We start from the raw sequence: 16,835 nt of genomic DNA on the forward strand, positions 1-16,835 counted from the left end.
CAATTTTAATCCAAGTTTAAGAATTATCTTAATAGGCTTAGATGTTGGCCTCTTCCGGATATTGGAACCAAGTCATTGAGTTCTGTCATTTGCCTTATGCATAATAAAAAACCAGAGCCTAGCATGCTCCAATAGCCTTAACTTACTCAGGAAGAGAAAATTCTAGTTCTTCAACATGGCCAGCTTTCTAGTAACGTTTAAAAATAAAACCAAAAGTCCAGAAATTTATGTGTAACAGAATTCTAGAAGAACTTAGCTTTATTTCCTTCTATAGTTTTAGAAGGGTCTTCAATTTTAGGCCTAATTTATTGATATCATCAGGCCAAAGACAGTAATTTAACAGTCCACACTGTTTTCTGTAAAATTAAGAACTTTTGCCTATATATATTATTAGGTAGTAGAGGGACAAAAAACAAACAAAAAAACCCAAGTAACATCTAATTCCTGCTCTTAAAAAATTCAATCTATTAAGATAGACCAAAGTGCTATAGCAGTGGTTCTCAAAGTATGGTCTACAGACCAGCAGCATCAACACCAACTGGATATGTGTTAGAAAAGCATATTATGGGGCTCCATTTCAGACTTGAGTCAGAAATTCTGGCAATGAAGCCTACTAATATACTTTTAAAATCAGTGGTTCTAATGCATGTTCAAGTTTGAGAACTTAATATGCTATAGGAACATGAGAGTAATTAAATATTATATATCCCAAGTGGCAACACTGTCAGAGTAAAAACTAAGTTGATTAGGAGTTAAAAGATTTCTTCCCTAAGTATTCTGTTCGATATGAAAGTGGGTCTGAAGTTGGAAGAAGCTCTAGCAGCTAGTCTTTATTCCTCCAATCAAACAAGGACTATGCAAGTCTAGAACTGACAGTGTACTGAACTAATTTAGAATAAGTGATACTATTTCTGTATGGAATCTTTAATCAAGTCTCTAAGTATTAGTTAATAGGGGAGGGACAGGGATTGCAGGATTGGCAAAGGGCCTCAGAGATTATCTGGTTTAATCTATGCCATAATTCCTTTCAACAAGCCTTCCAAACATTAGTCTCTGCTTAGATAATAAATTATTATTTTTAATTTTTCTAAATTTATTCTCAGATAATAAATTATGAAGGCTTTTTTTGGTGGGGGGCTTGGGTAAAGAGTTTATTAAGCCTCATAATCAAAAAGCTCAGGAATTCTGTTAAGGGCTTGGTTGATGACCTGATATGAGGGTATTTTTAACCCTAAGAAAAGCTATGCTGTGTTCACAAAGTTCTGACACAGGAAAGATAGGACACTTAATGGAGCAAAGATAAGCTTTTGCAACTTACTCTACATTTTAGTTTCGTGAAGAAATTTCTCCACAACAGACTTAATATTTGACAGTTTAAATCTATCATCTTCAATCACCTCCTCTAATTAATACGTTGGTTTTAGTGAATTTTTTTTTCAACTCAACAAGATTTGAACCCATTTATCATTCTGGTGTCTTCAGCCAAAGTATGTTCTATATTCAACCTGTCTATGTTTACATTCCTAGTTATGCTTCTTGCTACTGTGTATCCCTGGGAAAGTTACTAAACTTCTGTAACTATTCATCATCTAAAAAATGTAACTAATGGTAATTGCACTTCTTATGGTGGTTTTGAGAACTAAAGCCAGAAAACCTTTATAGTGCTTAAAACAGAACATGAAGAAAATATCAGTTGTACTATTCATTTTATCATTATAACATAGAAATAATCCTGAAGGAAATAAGAAGTAGGAACCTGACAAGTACAAAGTCATGTCCATATTTCACTCTTCTCCCTATTTTTTAAAAAAATATTCTTTAGTTGTTAATGGACCTTTATTTTATTTGTTTACTTGTATGCAATGTTGAGAATCAAACCCAGTGCCTCACACATGCTAGACAAGTGCTCTACCACTGAGCTACAACTCCAACTTCTCTTCTCCCTATTTCAATCCTACTTTTTTATGGTCAAACTAAATCTAAAGTTTTTAGCTCGGCATCTGGTATTTATATGTTCATATTGTTTCATGTAACTTGATCAGAAAATAACCAATATTTTTCTCAGCCTATAAAATGAAGGGAAACTTTATCTTAAGGTTTCACTGATTCTAAAGTTATGGTTTTGTTGTCAGTTTCAATATTCTTAAGGCCAAATGAGAAGAAAAACTATTTTAGATGAGATTCATTTCTCAGTTATATAATAAAGGTTGTAATTTGACACAATGATATTGTCATCATCCTGTTTTAAAAACAATGTCGTAACAAACCATGTTTCAATGGCAAAAAAAAAAAAGAAAGAAAGTTCTCCATTTGAGTCTGTCAAAGTTAGAATGGAGATACTTTGAACAAAATAGAACTAGAAAAAAGTTTTTAAATTATATTTAAAATCATGTTTATGTGGAGATAAAGAAAACACATCATCTCATACACAAGAACAAGGGAATTTATGTTTACAATGTCAAAAGAGAATAATGTAGATTATACGTGTATATATTCTATGTACACATACATACCTAAGATATGTCACAAAAATGAAGTGCATATTTTCTAATTCTAGACAGAGAGATGCTAGGTTAATTGGTATATTAAAACAAAACAAACAAAAAAACAAGGAACGGACACCATAAAACTACTTTTGACAAAGTTAAGAACGTGTCAAATGCTCAAATATTACCTAATATTAATGTTATTCTTTCCCTGGACATCTTCATCTACACATATCTTAACATTTATATAATGACAACTCTGAAACTTTTCAGAGCCAGGTGCACTGGCAAATGCTTGTAATCCCAGTGACTGAGGCTGAGACTGGAAGGATGCAAGTTAGAGACCAGCCTCAGCAACTTGGCAAGGCCATTAGCAACTTAGTGAGACCCTGTCTCCAAAAAAAAAAAAAAAAAAAAGGGATGGGGAAGTGGCTCAGCAGTTAGGCACCCTGGGTTCTAATCCATGGTACTAAAACAAACAATAACAGAAAGGAGGAGTGGGGAGGGGGAGGCGGAGAAGGAAACTTTTTAGATTCCTATTTTTTTTAAAAGATTTTTTTAGTTGTTGATAGACCTTTATTTATATATATGCAGTGCTAAGAATCGAACCCAGTGCCTCACACAGACTAGGCAAGCGGTCTACCACTGAGCTACAACCTCAGCCCTCAGATTCCTATTTCTAACTATACCTCTAACCCAGAAGTCCCAGAAGCATCCCAAAGGAATCCCCCTACCCCATAATCTGCTGATGCTTAGTTTTAGTCTCTGGTAGCAACCCTTCATGCTCTCAGAAACTAAGGAGTTTTCCCTAATTTCTCTTACAATGCCTCCCTCCAGTTACTAAGTTCTCCATTATATATTCTTTTGATATTAATTTACTGTAATGCTATAATCTTAGTTAAGATCTGCATTTCTCAGATAATTGCCAAGGCCCAACATATCTCTTTACTTTTAAAGATCACAACCTCCAATCCTTATCATATTCCTGCCAAAGTGAAGATTCTAAAACACAGATCTACTTAAGACATTTTATCAAGTTTGATAACAATCTATTGATAGGCTAGAAAAAGCAGGTATTCTCCTATAATGCAGAGAGAAATGAAAAGTGGTAATTGACCCCCTTGTGGAGGGGACTCTGGCAATAGCTAGAATTTTGCCTATACATATGTCTTCTGACCCAGGAATTCTACTTTTAGAAATCCATCCCAATATAAATAACAAAAATCTTCACAAAGAGACATATAAAAGTCTATTTTATAACTGCACTATTTGTAATAATGGGACTAGAAACAATCAGACGTCCATAATAGGAAACCATTTAAGATAACATGGTACACTTATATAATGGAATGTTATGTTCTTTAATAAAAAAGAACGAGGAATATATGCTCTAGAATGACTTCTAGGCTATATTAACTCAACAAAGCAAGGAACAAATCAGTAGTGCGCTATTTTCTATCTAGTATATGAATATGTAAATGCAAATATTTGCTAGAAATGGAGTATGTTTCTTTTGCTCTGCTTTGTTTTTGGAGATTTAACTATAAACCATGCAATGTTTCACATAATTATAAAACAAACCAAATAAAAAATGTGAGAAGTTCCTAAAAACCAAAAGGAAAATAAAAAAAAATGTACACAAATGATGACTTCACTACACTGTGAAAAACTGTGACAAGTTATTTGAAAACATAATAAGTTGACTATATAGCCCAAATGAGATATTTCCTAAGGACAAAACAAAATTTGAAAAAGCAACCTTTCAGTAATCACATCATTTGTGGTAGTAGTACTGTTAGTCTGAAACTACCATGTGAATAGGATAAAGCAAATTAATGGTAATATTAGGAACCATGATTGTGAGAGTCAAAGATAACATAAAATTTAAGATATTAAATTACAGTCCTCTAATTCTAAATTTCATTGTAAATATCAATAGAAACCCATAGTATATTTCCTGGTTTTATCCAACGAAAAAACCTAGACACATGCCCAAATAAGTATCAATGAGCAATTTAAACTGTGTTCTAAATATAATTTATTACTAAAAACAACTGGAGATCCTTGAGGAAATGGCTGAACCCAGGCCTCTGGCATCCTCTTGTACCTGAATACAAAAAAGCACTCAAAAATTATGTTAGGTTCAACCTGAAGAATCCTTCATATGCCAAAGTGGGGACAATTTCGGCACCCAAAATTAGATTAAAACTGTTAAAATCCACTAAGTTTCTAATACTACTTAAAAGAAAAAACCCTCAATCTGAAAACTGAAAAAGGTAGAGACACCTAATGGAGTGACATAAAACATGTTTAATCCCTCAAACAACAAATTGTGACATGTATGAAAAATGGTTTACCAGCGCAGCTCATGAGAGAGATTATTAGGGGTTTGTCACCCTGGTACTCACTGCATATCATACCAAAATTGTCAGGTTCCTGGAAGTAGGTTCAGCATAATCATATTAAAAAATCTAAGTTACCAAATATCAAGGCCAAGGGCCAAACACATCAGACCTTTTAAGGACAGCAGTCTCTCGGATCTGATATGTTTACTCTTATGAAACTCTAGAAAGAATTCTTTTAGCTATTTTTTCAGATGAATGTTTCAGGAAGCAGATATTAAGATGAAGGTGACACCTATGAAAGACAAGGAGAAACTAGAACTAGGAAATAAAAGCCCTTAAAATGATGACCATCAGTTGTGCTGAAAGGACAGGAAAGGAGTATGTTAGGCAAGAAAAGTTAGAGTGTAGTACAACTTGACAAATTCTTGGCTAACCCAACGCTGAACTCAGGTGTAGAAATTAACCACAGAGGGCTGGGGTTGTGTAGCTCAGTGGTAGAGCTCTTGCCTCGCATGCATGAGACACTGGGTTCGATCCTCAGCACCACATAAAAATAAATAAAGACATTGTGTCCAATCTACAAATAAAAATTAAAAAAAAAAAAAAAAGAAGTTAACTACAGAGTTCCACCACGGGCAGAAATTGCCAGGCAAAGAAGCCTTGTCACAACTGGTCACTAACTGAGGGATTCCAGGAAAGATCATAATCTTGGCGCAAAAGCTGCAGATCTTCAAAGTGCTATGGTTAAAGGTTATCAGCTAAATCAACTCCTTGCAGTTGGTCAGTAAAAATTCTTTCTTGAAGGGAGATCTAAGCAGTGTACCCACCAAGGCCACTAAAGCCATACATTAGGCTATTAATGAATGAAAATGATGTAAGGTCTGGGGCTTTCTTCAAAGTAATCAATGATGCTCAGAGATGCTGGTATAAATAATACAAAATTGGCCATGGTTGAAGTTAGGCAATGGGTTCATTATATTGTTCTTTCATGTGTTTAAAGATTTCTATAACAAAAATAAAGTAAAAATGCTACAAGTTAAAATCCAAATACTAGCTAGAAACAAAAGGTTCTCTCCATCTTTTGAAGTGTTGTACCATATGCATGCAAAATTCAAAAGATAGCACTCAAAGCTTACAATAAAGACAGTCTCTCGTCCCAGCCCACCACACCCACTGACTTCTGTTCCCCAGAGGCAATCACTTTCAATTCTTAGCTACCTCTTAATTACCTACATATCTTTAAATAGCATGCTCATAATTTTTGAACCGTTACTCTACCAATTTCCCATATCCAGTTCACTTGCCTCCAACCTCCTGTTCTTTACAATTACTAACATGTACAAGGAACTCTAAGTAGTTATATATATTTACAATAACCCTTATAACACAGATAGAAGTCATTGTATCCCCATTTTTCAGAAAAAAATAAAAAATTAAATAACTTATTCAGATAATAGGGAGGAGCAGAGACATGGTTCAAACCGATGATCTGGCTCTATACTCCGTACTCTTAACAAGAGTTGACAAACTTTAACTTGCTCTCAAGCACATTATACAAACTATGTAGTTTGTAAAACAAAACAAAACAAAAAATCAGTATTTTTCTTAACATGTTGACTGAACAGTATTCACAGTTAAGCAATGAAATATTCTTTAATCACGTTTCTTTCATAGTTTTGCTTTCTTTTCAGTGCCTAATTGCCCTTTTTGGTCACTAGTTTTCTATGTACCAGTCACTAATTTATCTCCATTTCACCACAGTTGTAAAACTCCTATATGTTCAAACATTTCTGGTACTCTACTAATCTTGTGGGCTTCAAAACATCTCTTCCACAGCCCTTATTCCAATCTGGACACTTGCTCTGCAGGTCTAGACCTGTTCTACAGCTGTCATGCTGGGATCGTCTTCCATTTCTTTCTGTGCTGAATCCTGGTTCCTAAATAACATTGCCATGTCTTCCTCTTTGATTTAAACCCTGAGTAAGGTAGAAGTGGTTTAAAGGCTCTTCATTTTCCAAGTGAAATTTACCTCCAAAGTACCTAGTGAATCCAAGGCCTGAGCCTTCCCATGTTATCAAATGGCAATTTAACTTGCTTATTGATTGGCTTCTCATCTTTAGGTTTTGGCTTTCTTTGGCCTGCTAAGTTAGATATTATGCATTCAATTGTGTTTTGCCTTCCAAAATTTTGTTGCTTTGTCTTGTATTTTTTTTATATCTATCTTTTTTTTGGTCCTGGGAGTTCATGTATTTATTCTTTTATTTTCTTCTAGGAAGGTACAGGAACAAGTAGAAAAAATATGCATCTTAATTTGCAATGTTTAAATTGAAATTTTTGTTCAACTTTAGTTTCATTACTTCTTACTCGCCACATTATTTTCTTTAGCTATGTAATCTATTCTCCTCTTTCTTTATCCCTTGGTATCCTGCTATTTCCCTTCAGTAACACAGAAATATTGTCAACCCTGTAATCTCAAAGCTAAGTGTGCATATTTCTATCACAGCACTTATACTGCAAAGCAGGAATTTTTCATGGAGAAGAAGGAACTATGTTCACATTTTAGGATGCTTGGGATATACCAGGCATACAAATGTCTGGAAACACACCCAACCCATTAAACAGAAAACTGCTTTTATATAACTGAAGTTCTTGGTTGAATACAATAAATTATGACCACAGCATTTGAAAAAGATCTTCTTGATTCTGATACTCTTCTCTTCTTCCTGAAAAACCTTGACCTAAATAGTTATTTGACATATTAGTCCATTTTGTATTACTATAACAAAATAGCTGAGGCTGGTAACTCTATTTAAAAAAAAAAAGAGGTTTATTTAGCTCACAATTCTGGAGGTTCAAAGTCCAAGATCAGGTGGGCCCCACTGGTTCAGCCTCTGGTGAAGGCCTAATGGCAGATATACCAAAACAATGTGTCACAATGGCAGGAGCATATGTAGGAGGAAGAGATCATATCTCGAAACAGGAAGCCAGGAAGACTGGGGTCCCAAAATATTTTCCAAGGGCATACCCCTAAGTGATCTCAGGACCTTCAATCAGGACCTCTTAAAGGTTTCACCACCTCACATTACCACACTGGGGACCTCACTTCCAATACCATGAATCCTTATCGAAACCATATCCAAACCACACCAGGTGGGAATATAGAATTCCATGCCAGAGATAATGAGAAAAATGTTTTGTTTTTAGTGTACTTAAAACAACAAGAACAAACATGTACATAGCTAAACTCTTAATTATAGTAGATTTAAGATAAAGTCTATTCAATTATAGGCAGCCACTAATACAGCATTCCCTTTCCCATGAGGTTTAATGTACAACACTGAAGCTAATCACTGCAAATTGTCCGAGCAGCTGACTTCTTCCAGACTTTGCACTGAGAAGAACTGATTATACCAACTATATGAAGCACTTTGGCTGAAGTGGAAACTTGAACCACTTCTAAAACAAATCTTAAGGTATTCACAAAGAACTGGAGCACAGAAATGTATCAAGGTCAACTTTACTTACCACTGTTCCAAGTGTCAACCCTATTCCTATGGATGGAAGAAACTAGGGTCCTTCCTCTTTCTTTTGTAAGCATGATCTCTTGGTTCTCAGAATCTGGATTCAAGGTATTATTCTACTATGGGTACAAGATAATCATATCCTTGAATTTTGAACCAATTAGGTGAGACACAGATTGTATTTCCAGTGAGCCTTAAATATATCTGAAGTTTAAGTTTTCCCAATAAAATTCACAATGTTCCAAGTATAATATTCTTTCAGCTACCTTTCAGTGCATATGCTTTTGATTATCCTTAACTGTATGACATTTTTGCCAATTAAAAACAAAACTGGCTTTTAAATTTTTTTATTATTATTATTATTATTTTGTACCAGGGATTAAGCCCAGGGGTGCTTAACCACTGAGCTACATCCCCACCCCTTTTTTTGTTATTTTATTTAGAGAAGCGGTCTTGCTGAGTTGCTTAGGTCCTCACTAAATTGGTTTTTAGTAACAGCAAACAATCAATGATGAGGGAATTAAATTTTAGAGAAACAGATTAGGCTCTTAAAAATAAAAAAGTGTACTATACAATAGTGAAGCTACATTTTCATAGATGGCTTGTAATCTATTAATTCTAAAAGACTTAAACTACTTTAATAAGCAAAGTAGTATCAATGAAACTATTCCTTCAAACCATGGCTTCCTGTGGCTAATATGTTTAAATAAGGACACCATTCATCTGCAGGCATGTTCTAGTTTAGCAAATCTTTAATGTTATACCACATGCAAAAAGAAAGCATTTCTTATTCTAATAGATGACATTATGAAGTTTCACACCTTAAATTTAGTGCTTACTCACAATTAAAAATAAAAACTTACTTAAAACTGCTTACAGTAGGATTTTACACATTACATGGAAATCTCATTTTTAGAACACATTAACAATATCAGATAACTATTTGATAATTATGGAAAAACATAATCAGATTAAAAGCACCTATGCAAAAAAATACAATACTTCAGTATTAAGAATACTTACCAAAATATATGTTGTGTTAATTAGTAAGTAAAAAGCAGAAAGTATGATTCTATTACTACTAGGTATTTTTCAAAGTTACAAGAATAAAAAACATATATCAAGTAGATGTTTACAGAGGATGAAATTAATGCTGAAATATTTAAAACAAAAGATTACCAGTAAATTGAAGACCTGGAATTCAAACCACATTCTCAATCTAGAGTCTCAACTATAGTCTGAGAGAACTATTGCTCTGTATACTCCATGGGGTCCTGGGATCTCTGTTCAAAAAAGATTTCTGGGCTCTACCAAAGGCCCGCACATCACAGGGGTCGGGGAGTCCCCTCAACAATCTTCATCCTAAACACCTTACCTGGGAAAATCTGTGGTGTTTCTGATGTTTTGTTTTGTTTAACAGCACTGGGGATGGAACCAAGGGGCACTCTACCACTGAACTACATTCCCAGCCCTTTTTATTTTGAGATAAAGTCTCACTAAGTTGCTGAGGCTGACTTTCAACTTGCAATCCTGCTGCCTCAGCCTCCTGAGCCTCTGGGACTACAGGAGTGTACCACTATGCCCCAGCCAGTTTTACTACTTTCTAGAAGAGTTACTTTAAAATAAAAATACCACTTGATTTTATTCAGAATTGTTTCACTGACTTCTATTTGCAATAGCCATAATTAAGACTACTCAAAAGCATGTACTTGGCTAAAAATAGCTACAAAAATCAACATTGAGAACAATGATATCATTATTCTATAACATTTGCCAGAATGAACTCTTAATTACTGCCCAAATTACCCGCAAAGTCCTAGGTGATGCTGTTGACATTTCCACTTAATCCCATGGTAAAGCCTTGATATTTCCATTAAAACAATAGTTTAACCTATTTGGTTTTAAAAATGCTTTTAACTAATTCATTGTGAGTCTTCTCCACAGAAAAATCATAAGCACTTACAAGTAAAGCTCTTCTGGCATACAGTATTTCTTCTGCAAAAATTGTTTAACTACAGGGATTAAATTTTTTTTAAGTTATATGAACAATTCCATGTGCTATATGTAGACAATGTTAATAATAAGGTATTATAAACAGGTATAGACAGTGATACCTCTTTATAAGCATGCTTCTCCCAAAATGAGAGGTAAAATTGCAAGTATGCTTTTCTGAATGTAAGTCTACTACTTACTAGCTTGTAACATTGGGGGGGCTGGGGATGTGGCTCAAGCGGTAGCGCGCTCGCCTGGCATGCGTGCGGCCCGGGTTCGATCCTCAGCACCACATACAAACAAAGATGTTGTGTCCGCCGAAAACTAAAAAATAAATATTAAAAATTCTCTCTTTTTCTCCCTTCCTCCCTCCCTCTCTCACTCTATCTTTTAAAAAAAAAAAAAAACATTGGGGAAGTTATTCAACCTCTCTAAAATCTCAGTTATTCCCACTTTACACATCTACTTCACTGAGTTTTTAATGAGGATTATATGAGATAATTCAGGTAAAGTACCGGTAAAGTGCTTGACCACAATGTTATTTTAGTAGAATTACTAGTTTAAGCTACTATAATGTTGATATCATTATAAAAAGGTTTTTAGCAAACATTTACGTTTATTTAAAGACTGCAACTTTATCTAGTTCAGACAATAATTATTAATTCTTAAGATATGATTTATAAATATAACAACTTTCATAAGAATTTTTCTTTTTTAAATACATATTTTCTCAAACTGTCACGTGTTTTCTAACTTTTCTCCTTATAAAAATCATCTAAAGGGCTGGGTTGTAGCTCAGTGGTAGAGCACTTGCCTAGCATGTGTGGGGCACTGAGTTCAATCCTCAGCACCACATAAAAATAAATTAAATAAAGGTATTGTGTCCATCTACAACTAAATAAATAAAAATCAGCAAAATTTGTAAAATAAGATATCTAAATTAGGCCATTATATTTAATAAAATAATAAAAGAAAAAGCAAGTCACTAACAAAGTTTTCTTCAACTTACCTTTTTAATTGGCCTGTAAGACTGACAAAAGGAATATAATAGTGAATTCTTGATAGACACTAATGAGAATAGGTAGTGTGGTAACTATGGCAAAAAATTTAAGTCTAGATACATGATTAAGAACTTTATATTAACATTTCTTTAGAGAAATTTTGAACTGGATGAAAATTTATTGGTTGATTATGCTGTAATGAACAGAGAACAGACTGTTTCATTAACTGACATCATTTCAAAGTAAAGCATTTTCCAATCAGGGGAGAAACTGAGATCTACTTCAAGCCTATAACCTTCAGGAAGCTTGACTTACAAGGACTGACTTTAAGAGTGAAACAGAACATAGATCTAGATCTCAGAAAAAGCACTCAATGATTACACATTTGAGAATTTAATAGAGCTGGGTGGTGGCGCGCACCTGTAATTCCAGCTACTTGGAAGGTTGAGGTAGGAGGATCACAAGTTTGAGGCCAGTCAGGGAAACTTAGAAAGAACCTGTCTCAAAATAAAAAATAAAAAGGGCTGGGAGAAAGCTCAGTGGTAGAGTACCCTGGATTCAACCTCTATGTCAGAAAATTAAAAAGTTTAATAAATTCCCCATAAAGTTTAATAAATTCTCCATAAATACATTATGAACATTACTTTCTAAACAACAATGGGTAAAGACGGCATAGTGCAGAAATGATCCCTTATTTAAAGTCATCTACAGATCATTTAGCTTGAATGAAATATAATCTTTTAGGAAAGAATGAGTACTAATAGTTTTGCCTAAATGAAAAAATAAACAACAAGCTATAAATGGGCATGGTGGCAAAAGCCTGTAATTCTAGCAATTTAGGAGGCTGAGGCAGGAGGATTGCAAGTTTGAGGCCAGCCTCAACAACTTACTGAGTCCCTGGCTCAAAATACAATAAAAAGTGCTGGGGATATGGCTCAGTGGTAGTGCGCCCTTGGATTCAATCCCCAGTACTTGGGGAGTGGGGGGAGGAGAGGAGAGCCATAAGCCTAATTGTGTGCTAAAGTAAGGATGAACATTCATTCAGGTTCTTCAGATACTACATATTACCCCTGACTTTTTTTTAAACCTTTATTTTATTTTATTTATTTATTTATTTATTTATTTATTTATTTATTTATTTATTTTTATGTGGTGCTGAGGATTGAATGAGTGCCTCACACATGCTAGGTGAGCACCCTACCACTGAGCCACAACCCCATCCCCTTACCCTTGGCTTTTTTAGAAAATATTTTTATTAGTTGATGAAATTTTTTATTTGATTTATTTATTTGTATGTGGTGCTGAGAATTGAACCCAGTGCCTCACATATACTAGGCAAACGCTCTACTACTGAGCCATAATCCAAGCCCTACCCTTGGCTTTTAATAAAATATATTTACTATATTTAGTTTCACTGTCATATTAACCTCTTTCCCCAATGTTGCTCTTTAGTAGTAGGTATGTGATAGCAATGGTTAAACTCAAGACAAAAGGAAATCTTATTGATGAGTGGTTGTTAAAACTTAGTGTGCATCAGAATCACTAAGAGAATTTAAATTTCTTTGATCAAATTATGCTTTGTGCATGTACAAATTTATCACAATGAATTCCACTTCTAGGAATAATTATAATAAAGGGTGAATTCTGGTGAATGAAATGAAGCAAATAATATTATGTGCATATATCAATAAATTACAATGAATTCCATTACATATCATCATAATGCACCAATAGGAACATTTTTTAAAAACCCACAGAAATATCTCGGCCACACCTAGAGATTGATTCATTATGTCTGGAATGAGTCCAAGAATTCACATTTCTAACAAGTAATGCTGATGCTCCTGGTCAAGGACTGTAGTTGGGAACCACTGGTTTAATACAGTAGTTCTCAATCATGGCTACACAGTAGAATCACAGGTTAAGAACTTTTGAAAACACCAATCCTCTGGGGCCCCTCAGGATCTATACTAGAAATTCTGCAAGGGTAAGTGTCAAGAAATAATATTTTTAAAAACTTTCTAGACAACTGTATCCAGGGTTAATCACTAGTCTAAGTGATTAACTAGAATCTACACTAAATCCACTAGGGACTTAGTACAAAAAAAGGGACAAATATTTTAGCATTTATTTGCTGATAAAGCAGCCAAATAATGAATATAGGCAAATTTGATGGTAGGGTCTCAGTTGCTGACATATCTATGGTTTAACTAAACAGAAGTTGTAGGTGTGCTTTTTGCTTTAGATCCCAGGCAACATCTAAAGCAAGTCTTTAAGATCATATTAGCTTTATATGTACTATTTGAAGGCAACAGAGGTGAATTCAATTATGTCAACCACCTTTGGGTTGAATGACAATACCACATTATTAACTCTTAGGCTCTGGAGTCTGACAAATTTAATTACAACCTTTGGCAAGTTATATAATAAACCTTGGTTTCCTCACAAGTTAATGTAACTAACACAATCATTCTAAAGTTTATGTATTCATGTAAGTAGTTAAGTTTGGACCCTAACACATAAGACTTAGGAAATATGTAGATAATGTAAAGCAAACATGGAGAACTTCATATTATTCATATGTCTGTGCCATAGACATTACCTATTAGAAATATTAAGAAAATGACTGTCTTCAAGATTACCTCTTTACCTTCAGTCAACGTCATGGCTCTTCATCAGAAGCTTCACAGACTCTATTTTCCCAAGACTAGTCACAATTTTATGAATTTAGATGTGGAGGGTCCTTTAAAATGTTAATCTTAACTTTTAATAACTACAGAGAAGATAACTCATGGGACTGACAAACATTTAGAAGTTATAAAATTGAAATAGTACAAGTTTACCAAAATAAGGAAAAATTTGATGTTCTCTCCCATTTTTTTAATTGACCAGTTAATGACTTATAATGGCCTGTTTACCTTGAGATTTGCCCATTTCTTAAACCTCTTCCCTTTTGTTTTCAGTACAAGTATCTCTAAAAGAGTTTTTATTAGGCATAGCCTCTCCCTGGTAATTAAGGTTTTGTAGGTGGAAAAGGGAAGTAGCTCTCCTCATAGCCAAGTTGTGTATGCCTACTAACCAGGTGCTTTTAAAAACAACTTAAGAATTCCTTTGAATCTTCATCTCTGGAGTTGAAATATTCCTACAGCTGACTTTCTCTTCAAGTATGAACTAGGTTGGTTGAGTCCTTATAAAACACAGGTGATGGCAGATGTAACAGCAATCAAGGGGAAAACAAAACAAAACACGCGCAAATATCTACTTTGTACCAGGCCCTTTGATATTTACCCCATGCTTGTTTTACATTATCTACAGTAAGATGTTAATCGTAGAGTTGACAGTGTAACTATGTATTCTTCAGCCTATCAAGGAGCCTATAGAAAAGAGACATTTACTAAAAGTAAAATTTTAAAACATTTCAAATCTGCTTAACATAACCTGCTTTTCATGAACTTAAAGTATATACATCTATAATTTTAAGAGGAAAAATGCAGATTAGGAACAAGTGATTTCATTGCCATGTTAGAACAATGAATATCCAATTCTTTGAGTATTTTGAAACCACTTTACATAACAAACATAATAGGTCTACAATGTTTATTTTTCTTCATAGACTAAAAATTGTTTTCTAAATCTACTGAGTGGAGTGGGAATTGAAAATACAACCAAATACTCATTTATCCTGATCTGATTCTGCAAGCAATTTTAATGAAGTTCATTTTAATGACTAAGAATTCATCTGGTCTGATAATATACTAGATCTGTAGTCTATTTTAAAAATAGCTTTTGGTTCTGGCATGATGGCATGCACCTATAATCCTTGTACTTAGGAAGCCAACGTGAGAGGATCACCTGAGCCCAGGAGTTTAAGACTGCCCAGGCAACACAGTAAGACCCCCAACTCAAAATAAAATTTAAAAAAAAATGCTTTTAAATAGTTCCATTTTAAACTAACAAACACTGCATACTCTCTAAGAATTCCAGAGATGGGTTCCTTAATCCCATATATGATACTTTCCTTACCTTTGCTAAATGACAGCTTGTACACTGCTGCAGTCAGAGGTTCGAAGATATGATTATGCAGAGATTTTTCCTAATAAGCAGACAGCTTTCAACTTATTCCAGCAGGAGGAAGATGAAGTTAGTTCATTGGTGAACGTGGTAGTATCATAAATGGAATAAGATGATGGCCTATAAGTACTTAATTCCTATTTTGTTTAAGTACCAATAACAAAAAAGTGACTTTGAGAAATGCTGGAAGTAAGTTATACTATAAAGATACATGTTTTCTGTACAAGTATCTCTAAAAGAGTTTTTATTTAGGCATAGCCTCTCCCTGGTAATTAAGGCTTTGATAGGTGGAAAAGGGAAGTAGCTTTCCTCATAATCAAGTTGTGTATGCCTACTAACCAGGTACTTAAGAATTCCTTCAAATCTCCATCTCTGGAGTCGAAATATTCCTACTGCTGACTAATAGAATTAGTAACTTTATAAATTCCCTTAGCAATGTATCATCTCTACTGAGTATCCCAGTCTATGTCTGAAGATGGCCAATGGCTTTTCATCAGCTACATCTCAAGGCAAACCATTCTCTACCTTTAAAAGTTTGACTGTTAGAAGTTTAGGTTTTCTGAAACTTAGCTGTGTAGACAAAACTTCCTTCTAGATAAAACTTTTAAAATACAAAAGCTAGCTGGGCATGGTGGTACATGCCTTTAATACCAGCAGTTCAAGAGGCTGAGGCAGGAGGATCGCAAGATCAGCATCAGTCTCAGCAACTTAGTGAAACACTGTCTCAAAAAAAATCGTTTAAAATATTTTTTTAGTTGTAGATGGACACAATACTTTTATTTTATTTTTATGTGGTGCTAAGAATCAAACCCAGTGCCTTCCACATGCGAGGCAAGCACTCTACCACTGAGCTATACAACCCCAGCCCTGTCTCAAAATTTTTTAAAAATTTTAAAAAAGGAATAGGGATATAGTTCAGTGGTAAAGCACCCCTAGGTTCAACCCCCAGTACCAAAAATAAATAAATGAATAAAATGTAAGGGCTATCATGACTCAAAGTCTTTCAAGTTAAATATTTAGTTTTCAATTATTTTTAATTATGGTTTTACATGTTTACATTTTTAGTTCTACTCTGACCATGCACCAGGTTTTATTGATATTGGTTTTAAAATATGGGAGCTGGAGGGCAATACTGCAGACAGGGAATAGGCAATTCAGTACAACCACAGCATCTCCTAATTCTATTGACTCACTTGGAGCATAATATTCAATAAAAATCTAATTATTACAGTTGGACAGTGGTGCAGGCCTGTAGTCCAATATATTTGGAAGGTTGAGACATGATTGCTTGAGCCCAGAGTTTAGAGCCAACTTGAGCAATCCAGTCTGGTAGAGTGACATACACCTGTAATCCCAGGAGGCTACGGCAAGAGAACCACAAGTTCAACATCAGCCTGGGGCACTTGGCTAGACCCTGTC

At 34.5% G+C, this 16,835-nt stretch overlaps 1 protein-coding gene across 2 annotated transcripts in view; it reads right to left on the minus strand.

The window, feature by feature from the left end:
• Uhrf2 (ubiquitin like with PHD and ring finger domains 2) overlaps nt 1-16,835 on the minus strand; it is a 78,693-nt gene that overhangs the window by 40,824 nt on the left and 21,034 nt on the right. The window lies entirely within an intron of this gene.

Source organism: Marmota marmota, unplaced genomic scaffold (assembly GCF_001458135.2).
Source record: "Marmota marmota marmota unplaced genomic scaffold, marMar, whole genome shotgun sequence".
Lineage (NCBI taxonomy): Eukaryota > Metazoa > Chordata > Mammalia > Rodentia > Sciuridae > Marmota > Marmota marmota.